This window comes from Centropristis striata, chromosome 3, assembly GCF_030273125.1.
Source record: "Centropristis striata isolate RG_2023a ecotype Rhode Island chromosome 3, C.striata_1.0, whole genome shotgun sequence".
Taxonomy (NCBI): domain Eukaryota; kingdom Metazoa; phylum Chordata; class Actinopteri; order Perciformes; family Serranidae; genus Centropristis; species Centropristis striata.
The window spans coordinates 18,546,621-18,560,404 of record NC_081519.1 but is presented as its reverse complement, the minus strand read 5'-3'; the positions used below and the strand labels follow the sequence as shown (position 1 = coordinate 18,560,404).

General features: G+C 40.0%; 1 protein-coding gene across 4 annotated transcripts in view; it reads right to left on the bottom strand.

The window, feature by feature from the left end:
* Positions 1-9,441, bottom strand: part of LOC131968629 (nuclear receptor coactivator 3-like) — a 40,180-nt gene extending 30,739 nt beyond the window's left edge. For 3 of the 4 annotated variants that reach the window (XM_059329592.1, XM_059329591.1, XM_059329593.1), the window contains exon 1: positions 9,317-9,440. The gene's annotated coding sequence lies outside the window, so the exon portion shown is untranslated. Of the gene's footprint in view, positions 1-9,316 lie in introns of all 4 variants that reach the window. The other variant, XM_059329594.1, reaches the window with a different exon arrangement.
* Positions 9,442-13,784: the final 4,343 nt, after the last annotated feature.

The following is a 13,784-nucleotide window of genomic DNA, read 5'->3' as shown; positions in this document are numbered from 1 at the left end:
GCTTGACTGCTGGATGCTCCTCTTGGATGGACTTCAGCACAGGATCAAGATGAGCCCATGTTGCAATAGCATGATGCTTCAGGCATGCTGACAGGGAAGCAAAAGACTCTACACGTCCTCCACTCAGGTATTTGACCCCAGTATGTATGGTCACTTGTTCGTTCCCCCCACCAAAGTGGGTGTCTTTGACCTCCCTGTTGTACTTGCAGCTGTAGTTCTCTGTATAGTCAATATGGATGACCACATCCTTCTCTGTCAAGGTCTCCTTGAGTAACTTCAGCCTCTGAAACTGGTGTTGGATGTTGTAGACATGAATGGCAAACCTGTCCAGGTGTTGTTGTGCAAGATCAGCAAGTTTTTCAACAGATGTGTTCTTCCTCTCAAGCATAGTATTTTTTACTTCCATGGCCTCCAGTGCACCATCTTTCCCTTTCTTTGTCACTGAAATGGTCCGAGTGACCCACTCATCCCAGGAAATTATGTTTCCCTTGGTTGAAGCATCAATTGCCATTGGAAAAGTTCTTCTTTGGCACTGAATGCACCTCCTGTACATGCACTCCATGTTGTTTGAACTGCAAACACAACACTCAACCACCTGAGCTGTAGATGCACTTGCCAGAATTCCAAGTTGATGGAGCCTCTTTATCTTAAAACCAAAATTCTCATGTATTTTACATGCACAGGTTTCTCTTTGTGAGACATTTGGTTTAATAACCCAGAAGGGCTTCAGTCTGCAAAATTGAGCCCTGGACAGCTTGTGACGTGGATACTGACTCAAAAACTTTTTGTGGAGTCTATCCATTGTGTCAGTAAGTGCCCTCTTTCTGAAGACTTGTCCTTTCCTCCGGACCTCCCCTTTTTTGCCATTGATGATAGTCGAATTGTCTTCTTGGTGCAGGAAACGACTCACAAGCTGACCCATCAGTCGTCTCTGGCTGTTGTTGGGCAGGGTCTTGGGGTCTTTCTGATGAGTGGCTCTCTTCTCACAGGCGCTACGGCCTGGTCCTTTTTCCTTTTTTTGCAGCCTTTTAAGTTGTTTCTTTAGATTGCAAATTTCTTTGGCCCTAATTTCCAGTTTTGTTTTTGTATCCCTCAATTTTGACCTCAGTGAGGTTATTGTTGCCTTCCGTTTTCTTCCCACTTTGGGGGTGGAGGTCTGCACAGGTGTCAGGTGGTTCAATGAGAGTTGGGGGAAGCTTGGTGCTACCTGTACATCGTTTACCTGTATCTGTACCTGTACAGCATCTGGCTCATTGGTGGAGGGAGGGGTCAAATCTAGTACCGCATTCAGGCTTTTCTTTTTAGCATAATGCCTTGCAGAATTTTGTCTCCATTGTTTTTTTTTCTTTTCATGTTGTTTTACAGTAAGATCTACTGTTTTTTTTAACGATCCATTTTGTTTTCTTTTCTGATACCTGAAAGAAGTGCAATATATATTATCAGAATGTAGTTTGCCACTACAATAGCTACAATTTAATGATTGAGTGACTGAACGAGTGAGTGCTTAAGTCTTGAGTGAATGAATGAGTGAGCGAGGGAGTGCTTAAGTTTTGAGTGAATGAGCAAGTGAGTGCTTCAGGCTTGAGTGAATGAATGAGTGAACAAGTGAGTGCTCAAGTTTTGAGTGAATGAGTGAGTGCTTCAGGCTTGAGTGAATGAACAAGTGAGTGCTTCAGGCTTGTGTGAGTGAACGAGTGATTACTTAAGGCTTGAATAAGGGAGCGAGTGAGTGCTTAAGGCTTGAGTGAGTGAACGAGTGAGTGCTTAAAGCTTGAGTGAGTGAACAAGTGAGTGCTTAAGGCTTGTGTGAGTGAACGAGTGATTACTTAAGGCTTGAATAAGTGAGCGAGTGAGTGCTTAAGGCTTGAGTGAGTGAACGAGTGAGTGCTTAAGGCTTGTGTGAGTGAACGAGTGATTACTTAAGGCTTGAATAAGTGAGCGAGTGAGTGCTTAAGGCTTGAGTGAGTGAACGAGTGAGTGCTTAAGGCTTGTGTGAGTGAACGAGTGATTACTTAAGGCTTGAATAAGTGAGCGAGTGAGTGCTTAAGGCGTGAGTGAGTGAACGAGTGAGTGCTTAAGGCTTGAGTGAGTGAACGAGTGAGTACTTAAGGCTTGAGTGAGTGAACAAGTGAGTTCTTAAGGCTTGAGTGAGTGAACGAGTGAGTGCTTAAAGCTTGAGTGAGTGAACGAGTGAGTGCTTAAGGCTTGTGTGAGTGAACGAGTGATTACTTAAGGCTTGAATAAGTGAGCGAGTGAGTGCTTAAGGCTTGAGTGAGTGAACGAGTGAGTGCTTAAGGCTTGTGTGAGTGAACGAGTGATTACTTAAGGCTTGAATAAGTGAGCGAGTGAGTGCTTAAGGCTTGAGTGAGTGAACGAGTGAGTGCTTAAGGCTTGTGTGAGTGAACGAGTGATTACTTAAGGCTTGAATAAGTGAGCGAGTGAGTGCTTAAGGCGTGAGTGAGTGAACGAGTGAGTGCTTAAGGCTTGAGTGAGTGAACGAGTGAGTACTTAAGGCTTGAGTGAGTGAACAAGTGAGTTCTTAAGGCTTGAGTGAGTGAACGAGTGAGTGCTTAAGACTTGAGTGAGTGAACAAATGAGTGCTTAAGTCTCGAGTGAATGAACGAGTGAGTGAGTGAGTACTTAAGGCTTGAATAAGTAAGCGAGTGAGTGCTTAAGGCGTGAGTGAGTGAGTGTGTGAACAAGTGAATAAACAAGTGAATGAACAAGTGAATGCTTAAGGCTTGAGTGAATGTGAGCCAGTGAGTGAGTGCTTTAGGCTTAAGTGGGCACCATAGGCTTGAGAGGGTGAGTGTAATAACCAATGACACTCAATTCAACAAAGCTAACATGTCATATGTTAGGTAATGTAACAACAGCTACACATAACATGACCTGCTTAATTACTTTTCTGACACCTTTCTGACCTTTCTCTTTCCTTTCTCCTGTACTCCTCCAGGAGTTCTGGGTTACTGTAGACTTTTTCTCGATGCTTTGTTAACCTAGCATTTGCTGCAGCTTTCTTTTTTGTACTAGCTTTAACCCTGCAGTACATAAACAAAAAAATCATATTAATATTTTAATCAATTCAATGGTAGTCCTATAGGTGGTGTTTAAGACACTACACTAGCCAGCTGAAATGGCACTTACAGATTTTGTTTGCCATTTGGTAAAAATCAGCATGTGTGCCACTTTTGACCTTCTATACATTCAGTGTAATAATCACAGACCTATACCTATAGACTTGTAGGCAGTGCTACATGCTCCTACAATATCAAAATAAAACAAAATACATTTTATCTTAAAATAAAATATGGTAAAACACCTGAAAAAGGGTTAATTCTCATTACCGCTACAGCAATTCTCATTACCGCAACAGGCATGATAGTGTAGCGGTATATGAGATGTGTGTTGCGGAGGATGAGAGGAGCTAGCATGTTTCGCTAACAGTAGCTAAGCTATTATGACTCAGCAAAAAAAATTACTAGGTTCATGTTAAGAACTTAAATACCTTTATATTGATCAAATATTGATAATAAAATCTTTTTTCAAACAAGTAATATCTCACGTTGCGGTAATGAGAATCAATTTTGTCGTGTACAGGGGTTGAAGAAGGAAATTCTGATTTTAAAGTGTGAAAAACTGAAGAGAGTTCTCTTACCTCGTATCCATCTTGTAGCTTGAGTTCCTTCTGATGCATCATGGGAAAATAAAACTTTATTGAAAAAATCCTGCAGTCTTTACAGGAACGTGAAAAATGTTGCGGAGGATGAGAAATTAGTTGACGGACACTGTGTTTTTACGCAAAAAAAAAGAATTTTGAGAATGAAACAGTATTATTAATTATGTTTTACCTTACTAAAAGACATAATTAACAATATGGATTTTGTTTTAGTGAAAATTTTTATGTTTATTCCATCTTAAATGCAATCAAAGATCCATTGAAATGAATATGGATGCATTGCGGTAATGAGGATTTCAGCTCAAAATGTATTAAAATTCAATATTAATGTATTTATGTGTGTAAATCACACACTGTACAAGAAAGAGCACAACATTATCTTTAATATTATGTTTTTGTTATCTTACTAAATTGTGATTTTTATTTTGAAAAGATCACGGCCGTGGTATATCAGTGGTTTTGTGAGAATGACCCCATAGCAATCAAATGTGCATGAGCACCAGAAGAAACAAGCCGAATGGAAACATGGTGATCATTTGCCAAAAGTGGAGCCACCTCCATACAAAATACTAGATCGGATTGATGGACAACGTTGTGAGTGTTGACTGGTATATAAAACACTGCATTGGTGCAAAGCTTGATGCAAAGTGGCAATGTCAAAAGCGACCTTTTGATTGGATTGTTGCCTTAACGACAAGCCACATACACAGAAGTGACGTCACCAGGCAGAGTAAAAAGCAGTAAGGGGGGAAAGGAACATTTTCCATTTTATCCAGAAAGGAGAGAGAGAGAAAAAATCAGACCAATTAAGAAATGAGTGTTGAAGAAAAAAAATGGGTAGTAATAAATTATCCGACACATGCCTTGCCAGTGTTGACATGCTGTAGTAAGTCTGGAGCCTTTAACGATGCTGTGGAAGTCTGTCATTCACAACTTGACTTTTCTTTGAACTCAAGGCTGCAATAAAGTAGATGTGGAAAATCAAAATGCTGTCCAGCGCAGTGCTCTGAGCAAATGTCTCCACACTCGCTGCAATTTGCGGTAATTTCTGTTAATGAAAGGTGCTTTTAAATTGCAGGTGAACTATAATATAGAAGACACACAGAGCCCGATGGTCCGTCCTTGCATGGTCACATACATGTATCCTCTTACAACTTGCAACTGCAGCACCATGCCAGCCACAGCTGCCTCTCAATCCAGACAGACCCAGAAACCACACCCCACTGCCACATAAGTACAACATCAAACTGTTTCATCTTGGAGATGTACAGAGAGGAAGAAGAACACGATATAAACAAACCAACCCTTTGACACTGTTTCATTACAGGGGATGGAGTATTGAGGGCAGTAAAGATGAGCTTTAGGAAAATTTGAGACAGAGTACCTGTGAAACAGAGGGCAAAATCCTTTGCTGTTTTGGTTGCAAAGAAACAATTTTAATTTTTCAGTTAATCGAGGTAGAGTAGACGCAGGAAGAGAACACTGTATATAGGAAAAAGATGGAGAGTGTCCATGTAGCAGTTGAGAAGTTACTCCAGAAATGACAGTGTGTCTTTTCTTTTCCCCGCTTTACCAGCCTCTCTTTCCCCTTGCCTTTACACTGAATAACAGACAGAGAGAGCATCTGGTAGCAGTTATCTCACAAACCAAACTTTTTTTCACCCTTGCCGTCTCTCCCCCCAAAGCATTTTTTATAAAAGGGGGCCCTAAACAAAACACAAACAAGGTCTTGCTAACATTTTACAATGGTAACAAAACTAGGCCAGGGAGCTACCCTCCCACTGGCTTGTTCAGGTGAACCCGTTTTACGAGCATTCTTCAGCTGGGGGAGCGAAAGTTAAAGGGGGAGTTGAAGTTAAAGAGGAAGGGCAAGGAGGGGAGGGGGGACAAAGCTCTTGGCACCCCCTTCCCTAATAAACTCTTGCCTTCGTCCAATCAACGAGGACTACAGAGAGTGAACTGTTCCAAATCCTTGCTGGTTATAAACTGGAATTGGGTGCAATGATTGCTTCAGGCTGCCCGTTTGGCTTTTAGAAGTGTGCATGGCTCACATATGGCTCAGCTAGCCTAACACTTGGGTATTACCTCAGAGTTGAAGAAGAGGGGACCGAGGGGATGAATGAGATGTGACTTCAAATAGAGTCACAGTGCAAACTGCAACGCTTGACTTTGGACTCAGTGGGCTGGCTGTCTGGCTTCCTCTGACTCGTGAATAACAATCTGGTTTCAGCAGCTCTCATCTCATATTCTCACTCTCACTTGTTTGGGCGAAGTAGCTGTAAATATTTTAGCAGTGGAAACACGACTGTCTTGTTGAGCAGAGTTTGCTAAATTTAGCTCTACAGAGGTAGGCAGGACCTACCTGTTGGGTATTGCCGCAACATCATATGAGGCTATGTGTGCTCCTTAACAAACACAGAGACAGATCACGGTCACTGATGAGTGACCTTGGGATGTGAGGACTAAACAGGATGTTTTACACAGCTTGAGCTGACCGCAGGAAACTTTCTTAAACGTCGGTTGTAAAACAGCCTCAGCTGACAAGTCAGAGTCAAGTCTAAATGGTATAGAGGAATGCTTCAGAGAATCCGGTACTAATAATACTCTAACTCAATTTGGAAACAGGTAAATCTCATCAACATTAAAAACTATTACTGGAAAATGTTAGATGAATGACAAGTTCAAGCTGCAAGTTATCACTCAGAGGCAGCCACTATGGTATTTTACTCGACTGACCCTACCTGTACTGCTGCCTAACTAAAAGGTACTAAGACAAAGGAGTCATATTTCAATTAGGGGAAACAATCGGGCTTTCCTTTCTGCTATGTGTGTCATCAGGAGTTCTCTCAGAGCCACTGCTCACCCACACAGCTATCCATCTTAAATTGAACACATAACAAACGACCGATTGGCAGTTGCTTGTAACGAAACTTATTATCTCCGTCTCTTGGTCTCTGTGTAGGCACACGCAGACTGACGAAACACTTAAAGAATGCCATCTATTCAGACATTAGTGATGCAAAAATGCAGCTTGACAAAGACGGATTAGAGACAGTTATCAAAAAGTGGGAAGCTCTACTTATTTCCCCCCTTTTCTATGATACTAGTCACCGTTTACAACAGTACAACCACATAGCAAATATATTTACTTAAGCCCATTAAAGGGAAATAATGTAGCAGAAATTGATCCCCTAAAGACTTGTATTATTTAAAAACATTATATTTTGAACAGAAATCCACATTTATAAGAACTTCATGAGGACACATGATATCTAATTCCATCCTTGTACACCTACAACCTTGCATATGTGTGTGAAGTGTGGGCTTGAGAGAGTATTTAAAAGGAGAACTGAAATCCACAGAGAATCGGAGTTGACAAAAAGCAAACATTTCCCACCCTTAATGTGAAGCTACAGATGCCACTGAATAAACTAGAACAGCCAAATCTAGTGTATTTATTAAACAAAAATCTGACATGCCTGATACAGAGATGTATTATTTTTAGCAAGTCTGTTTGGTAATCATCCCATAAATAAAAAAATTAAGATTTCTATTTTTTCTATTCTATTTTTATTGCATTGTTGATAAGATGCTAAGTAACCTCTATGCATAACAACTAAATATCAGTAATGATCATTAGATTATCAATCAGGGAATCTGATGTAACACAGAATGTGCCTCCAGAGAGAGACTTCTCCCAGTCCCATGAGAAAAAGTGATAAGTTAATGAATTATTGAGAGCACAGGGGCCGGCAGACAAAGAGCGAAAGCCATGCATCCCAGTCACTTCTTCGCCCCATCTGCAGTCAAAGAATCCCCCCAAAGATTGATTCATTGTTAACGCAGCCTGACACCCTGTGTGAAGGAGAAAGAAAGTGGTAGATAAAGGGACAGAGAATGGGGGGACAGGGGGCTCCATTTGCCAAGAATATGAGCAGTAGCAGTTCATTGGACAGGTTCCCACAGTGGTCATTCTACCACTTACAAAAATACCACATACGTGGGCTTGAGTAATGGCATTCCATCAGACTCAAAATAAAGACAAGTTAGCTCATCTGATGGCTGAAGACCGCCAGACCACCAGCATTATTCTCACTTGTTTATTCCCAGCTACACCCCATTTAAATACCAACATTATTGAGATATTGCTGCTTATATGAGTGGTTTGCATGAAATCATATAAGCAGGAACATTCATCAGTAACGACATCCTTGTGCCTAGATCCTGTAGTATTATGACAATAACACAGAGAAACTCTCACGTGGAAATGAGCATTGAACTGTAAATACCTGCAAGTATTGGCAGGGATGGCCCCAGGCAAAGAGAGCGACAGCACACCTAGACCTCAACCGTTTCAGTGGGATGACTAAACTACCTCCTCATTGTCTACCTAAACATGAGCACGCTCTTCAAGAATGTCCTCTTACCACCTCAAATTCTGAGTGCTCAGCATACTACTCCTTGTCGAGCACAGAGAAAGCAAACGTGGACTCTACCTGAACCCTGTGAGTGATCATCCTCCCCTGTACTGAAACACATCCATCTCCCTCTGCCAGTCCGTCTGTCTCATTCGCTCTCACACACATGAACCTAAATATGATTTATCAGCAGTGAAAAGCAACATTTATCATACAGTGATGGGTCATTATACCAACCATTACAATCACGGATACGTAATCTCACTACAGCCATGCAAATAAATAACAGATGCTGTGGATTCTCCAGAAGAGCCACACTGAGGTAGTCATAGTTCAAGTTTGGTTGTCAGCAGTGGAGGACAGTGAATACAATCATGACCTGCATGCTGGTTAACATCACACATTTATCAACCAGCAAGAAAATAAAATAGTTTCTGCGTGTTTCACCTTATATGACTAAATTACTTGCCAATTGTTTAGATGTTGTTGCATTGTTTGTGGCGATTTATAGGAAAGAAAACTATTGCATAAAGGAAATGCAAGTACAATACACTGTGTTTACATGTATTTGCCCCCTCTACGTTCATGGTGGAGGCTAGACAGCGGTAACAAACGAGCAGAAAACAATTTTATTTCAGTTTGTTTGCATAGCCAACTACCGCGGTGTAACTAAGGTTAGCTGCAGCCCCGTTTGTACCGAAACTGTAAAGCAAGTCAGACCGTCTGATAGAAAAAATAGTGCCAAGCTATTCAGTTGTGTTGTGGACACTGAACACAGTCCGGTAGCTCTACAAAGTTAACATTAACGTTTTAAAACACAAATGAGTTCACTCATAAGCAGTGTTGAGTATTAAGAGCTAGGCTATTGCACCCCAGCGAATCAGAGAGCCCGTATCTCGTAAACTTTGTAGCTAGCGGATAATGAAAACACCAACAAACACCGTAACAGATAAGAGTGGCGCGTTAACAAGCCAGGCTTGGCGTAAATTATCATTTTTTTGATAATTCAGGAGCCAGTAATATCATAGTAGTCCTTCCATAGCGAATAGACAGTGGTAAGGTGGCTCGTTGTATCACGGTAGCTTAAAAACCACAGCCTGCTCGGAAGCAGTGCAACACCAACTGTCTCTCTGACAAATTTGCACGTTCAAACACACACTGCTGTCAGTGTTCAAAACTCGGGTATGACCGGAACATAAACTAATTGCAGAAAACTCACCGGTTTCGACGCTTTCATTGAGTAGAGCAGTTTCTTTTACGCCTCTACAAACTCTCCGCCATCTTCGGCAGGACCGTGTTTGTTTAAATGCGAAACACTCCCAGAGCGGAGGGAGCCAGCTTGTAGCAGCGCGACAGGACTTCTGGGTAATGTAGTAGCTTTCCTTTGCGAGCAGCATCGAACCGTTTGACACGCTGTGCAAACGAACTACAAGTACACCAATACCCATAGGCGATATGAGTAGCAGACACTGATATTATTAGGCGAGAGATTTAAAAACTTATTTATAGTCTGGCAGAAAAGCAGCTTTATGCAAATTACTTGTCATACCCCTAGAGTATTGCATTAGTATGTTTGTCAATTTACATACAACTATAAAAAAAATGTTTTCACAAAATGTAAAAAATGTATTATTGTTTTTAAATACGCTAATAAACAGAAGACACATGGCATTTGGGATTTATTTAAGGGAAACATGTTTATATTGTCACAATGTTAAAAGCAGGATTTTCTTTTTCTTCTTTTCTTTTTTCGTTCTCTGGGACATTACAAATGTCCAGACATTTTGACATGATTTATGATGTGTAATGTGGCCTGAATTAAGAATGAATAAATATGATTGCCATATATTAATTAAAAACATGATTTATGATCTGTATATTGTTAAACAGAATGCTCCATATGCTCCATTGGCTTTTAGTAGCTTGCAATTGTATCAGTTATAGAGTGACTGCCACTCACATGTGAAGCCAGATACCCCACAGATTCTGGGTCCGGTGTCAGCTCCATTAATTGGACTGAGTGTGGAGCCACCTTGGCCCCTGAGTGGCCACAGAGGATGGAAGAAACTGTCACCATGGTGATCTCTCAGGCACACGAGTTTTGAATTTTTACTACTAAGGAGGGAGTGAGGGCCGAAGACGGAGGGAAAGCAGCAGGATGGGGGGGTAGGGAGTGAAGAAGAGGAGAGAGGCAGAGCTGAATTCTAGGTAATTAGCTCCTTACTTGCTCTTTCCTGCCCGAACATATTTCTGCAATCAGCATAGAAACTTTGAGGTTAAAAAATTAAAGGGTATGTATGCAGGACGAAAATATCCATGCACGTTATTTGGTTAAAGCGTAACTGCTGAGAAGGTTCATTACCAAAGTCACAGTATTTTATGTTGTGCAACCAATTCACAAAATGTAGTCAGACAGAGCAGAACTCTGTGTTACACACAGGGAGTATTACACAGATTATTCAAGATGGAAAATCTGTCATCCACACATTATCTAATGCAAAACATGATTATCTACATATAGATGAATCATATCTATGCAGATTGTTTGATAATCTGTGATGCGCTTTAATGACTAACACTGAGAAGCCACTGTTAAATAAAATACAAAATCAATTTAAAAAACGTTAAAAAGTCTTGCACATTTTTGTTGTGTGTGTTTTTGGTCTGTTTGTCTGTTTATATGTCTGCCTGAGTGAAAGAGCCTCAATTACATTCCCAAAGAGGGGCCCAGTGGCCCTCTGTTTGTGCCCCTTCCCCCACAAAACATAGCAAACTGACCTCCCCCCTCAATGAGTGTGAGACACTTTATCCCATCCCCCGTCCCTACTCAGCCTCTCTACTTTGAAAGGACAGGAGATAACAGTTTGAAAGGACAGGAGATAGCCCCATAATCATTAATGTATTCAGATGAGTTTACCTGCAAACAGCTAACAGCATGCCTTTCTTTGCCCCAAGCCCCATTCCCATCCCCCAACTTCTCAACCCTATGCAGATTAAATAAAGCACAAAAACATTTTGCAAACCCATTATCAGCTATAACATATGTTATAACTAAACAGGGCGACAATTAAGAGTTTTAAATATAAAATCCAGGTTTAAAGCTGTGTTTGAATTTGGGTGTAAAAATGTTTAAACTTAGTAAAACACATTGATTCTCTTATCAGTTACTAGTATTTAAAAAAAAAAATTTTTTATTAAGACCAGGAAACCTGTATTTATTTTTAGGTAAAAATTCCACCAACTTCTCTGCAAAATACGAAATTATTTATTATTAATTATTATTTAATTACATTATTGTCCACAATGTGGAAATTTACCTTCGGTTTCATGATAAGATATTTTAGATTTGGTAACTGGATAATGAGATTCTGATCCATATTATCATATAATCATATATGATTGTAGGAGTTGGAAAAAAAGACACTTCTCCTTTGAAATGCCCCAAATAGCAACATGAATTGTGTTATATTGATATTATTGAATAAACCACAAGTCAGTAAAGCATAGACCCATGTCTAATTAGTATCAGTGTCAAGCAGTGGATGATGGGTTAGAATACAGCATAACAAAAAAACAAATTTAAAGTGTGTGCACTGAGACATAAAATAAAAACAGGTTAAAAAAAAGTCTCCTAAAGCCACATTTGCACGTATTATATCCAAGGCCTTGAACCCCAGGAAGGCATAAAGCTTATCAAGGACTGACCCGTGCAGTCAAAGTCTAACTACTGCGCCATCTTGGGGACTGCAGGGCTCGTTACCAGTCGGGCACAAAGCTCGCCGGTCATCGTCTGCAGATTTGGGACCAAACGGTAACAAACAGTGGAGACTGACAAAGGTGACGGAATACCTACGACCTATCGTTAAGGCTTTATGTGAGGTGTCACCGAAGTAATAATGTTTTATCGCTAAAACATCTGGTAAATGTGTAAAAGTGAAGTGTTTTAACGACGTCCTTAGCATATATCCTTGTTTAGCGTGCTCTGGGCAGACGCTCATGGCTAATTAGCGTTAGTTAATATGAATTTAAGCTAACTCACTAGCTTATAAATCAGTACTAGAAGTCAGTATTGTAGACGTTAGCGTTAATTGGCGAGAGATAACGTCACCCTGTTAAAATAATCGCCTAACTAATTTTTTTCAAGTTTTGCAGGAAACACAAAAAACTTAACCAAAAGTGTAACATGTGACATTTATTGATCATTTCACTCAAAAAGGTTGTAACTTAGGCAATTTTTTGAACATGCCTTTGTGACTTAAGCAATATATGGTTACACTTTATTTTGAAGGTGTCTACATAAGAGTCACACAAGCCTGTCAGAAACATGACATGACAAGTATCATAGGCATTAATGTTACTTCAAAATGTCATTAATGTTCATGACCATGTAATGTTTATGACACGTTCATGTCACTCTTATGAATGTAAGGCCTACCTTAGAGTAAAGTGTTACCAATATTAGTGTCAATAATAAAACAATGATGAACTAAACTGATAACTAAACAATCTCCCTCTAGCTCTTCTTTGCTGGCTTCTTATCTGATGCCTATGGATGTGGCAAATTGTTAAAGAAGTGATGATCTTAAAGGGGTAAAATCACATGATCTGATCAACTGAGGATGTAGGCAGCAAAAAATGACTTAGTCGATTATTTTAACAGTGTGACGTTATGAACAATGAGCCTCATAAAAAGCTTCCCAATTGCATAAAATATCTTGGCTAAGAGTAGAAAGGCAACAATGTTATTTCTTATTTAATAAGTCTTACGTACATTTGTCTTTTATTAGACGTCACTTGGTCACTGGTTGACTATCAGAGGAGAAAGACAGCTCAACCAAATAAGTCTAGCTTAACATGTTGTCTTTTTGCATTCAATTTGTGTCCAATTGTCAGCCCACAGTGTCTCTTTTCAATGCAATTTCTCACCAGTTCATTGTTTTTCAGTTTACCTTTATGCCAAAAGGGCTTTGTATGCCTTAAAGGGGCAGTTCAAATACACAAACACACACACACACACACACACACACACACACACATACACACGCACACACACACACACACACACACACACACACACACACACACACACACACACACACACACAAACACACACACAAATACATGTGTACAAAAATTCACATTTTCCCTCTCACTGTAGTGCTATTTATCAGTCTAGACGGTTTTGGTGTGCGTTTCCAGTGTTGGAGAGATTGGCCTTGTTGAGAAGTGTCATTTGTCAACTATTTTGGTTGTAGTATGGTTTCTACATGAAACTGTTAACAAGCCTGTCTGTGGATTATCAGCACAAGCAAAGTGTCATTAAGTGTCATTATACCCGAGAGAATATGTATTTTTGATTTGGGGGTGATCTTCTCCTTTTTGGCCAAAGTGTCATCTGTATTTACCTGTCCTTGTGTCAGTTTATGTGCAAACATCTCTACCTGGCCTGCAGTGATGCTATGAAGGATTTACTGTAAGAGTTTTTGTTAACCGTAGCAGTGATATCTAAAAGCAAGGCAAGTTTTAAGATATTTCGTATGTCTTATTGCCCGTATGTCTTATTGACCTTATTTCAAGGAATTTGACTAGTTTTTTATTGCTCTCAATGCACTTACACAAAAATAAATACATAACAAAACAAGGACAAATCTGGACAAAGATAAAACACAATCATTTCACTATTATGT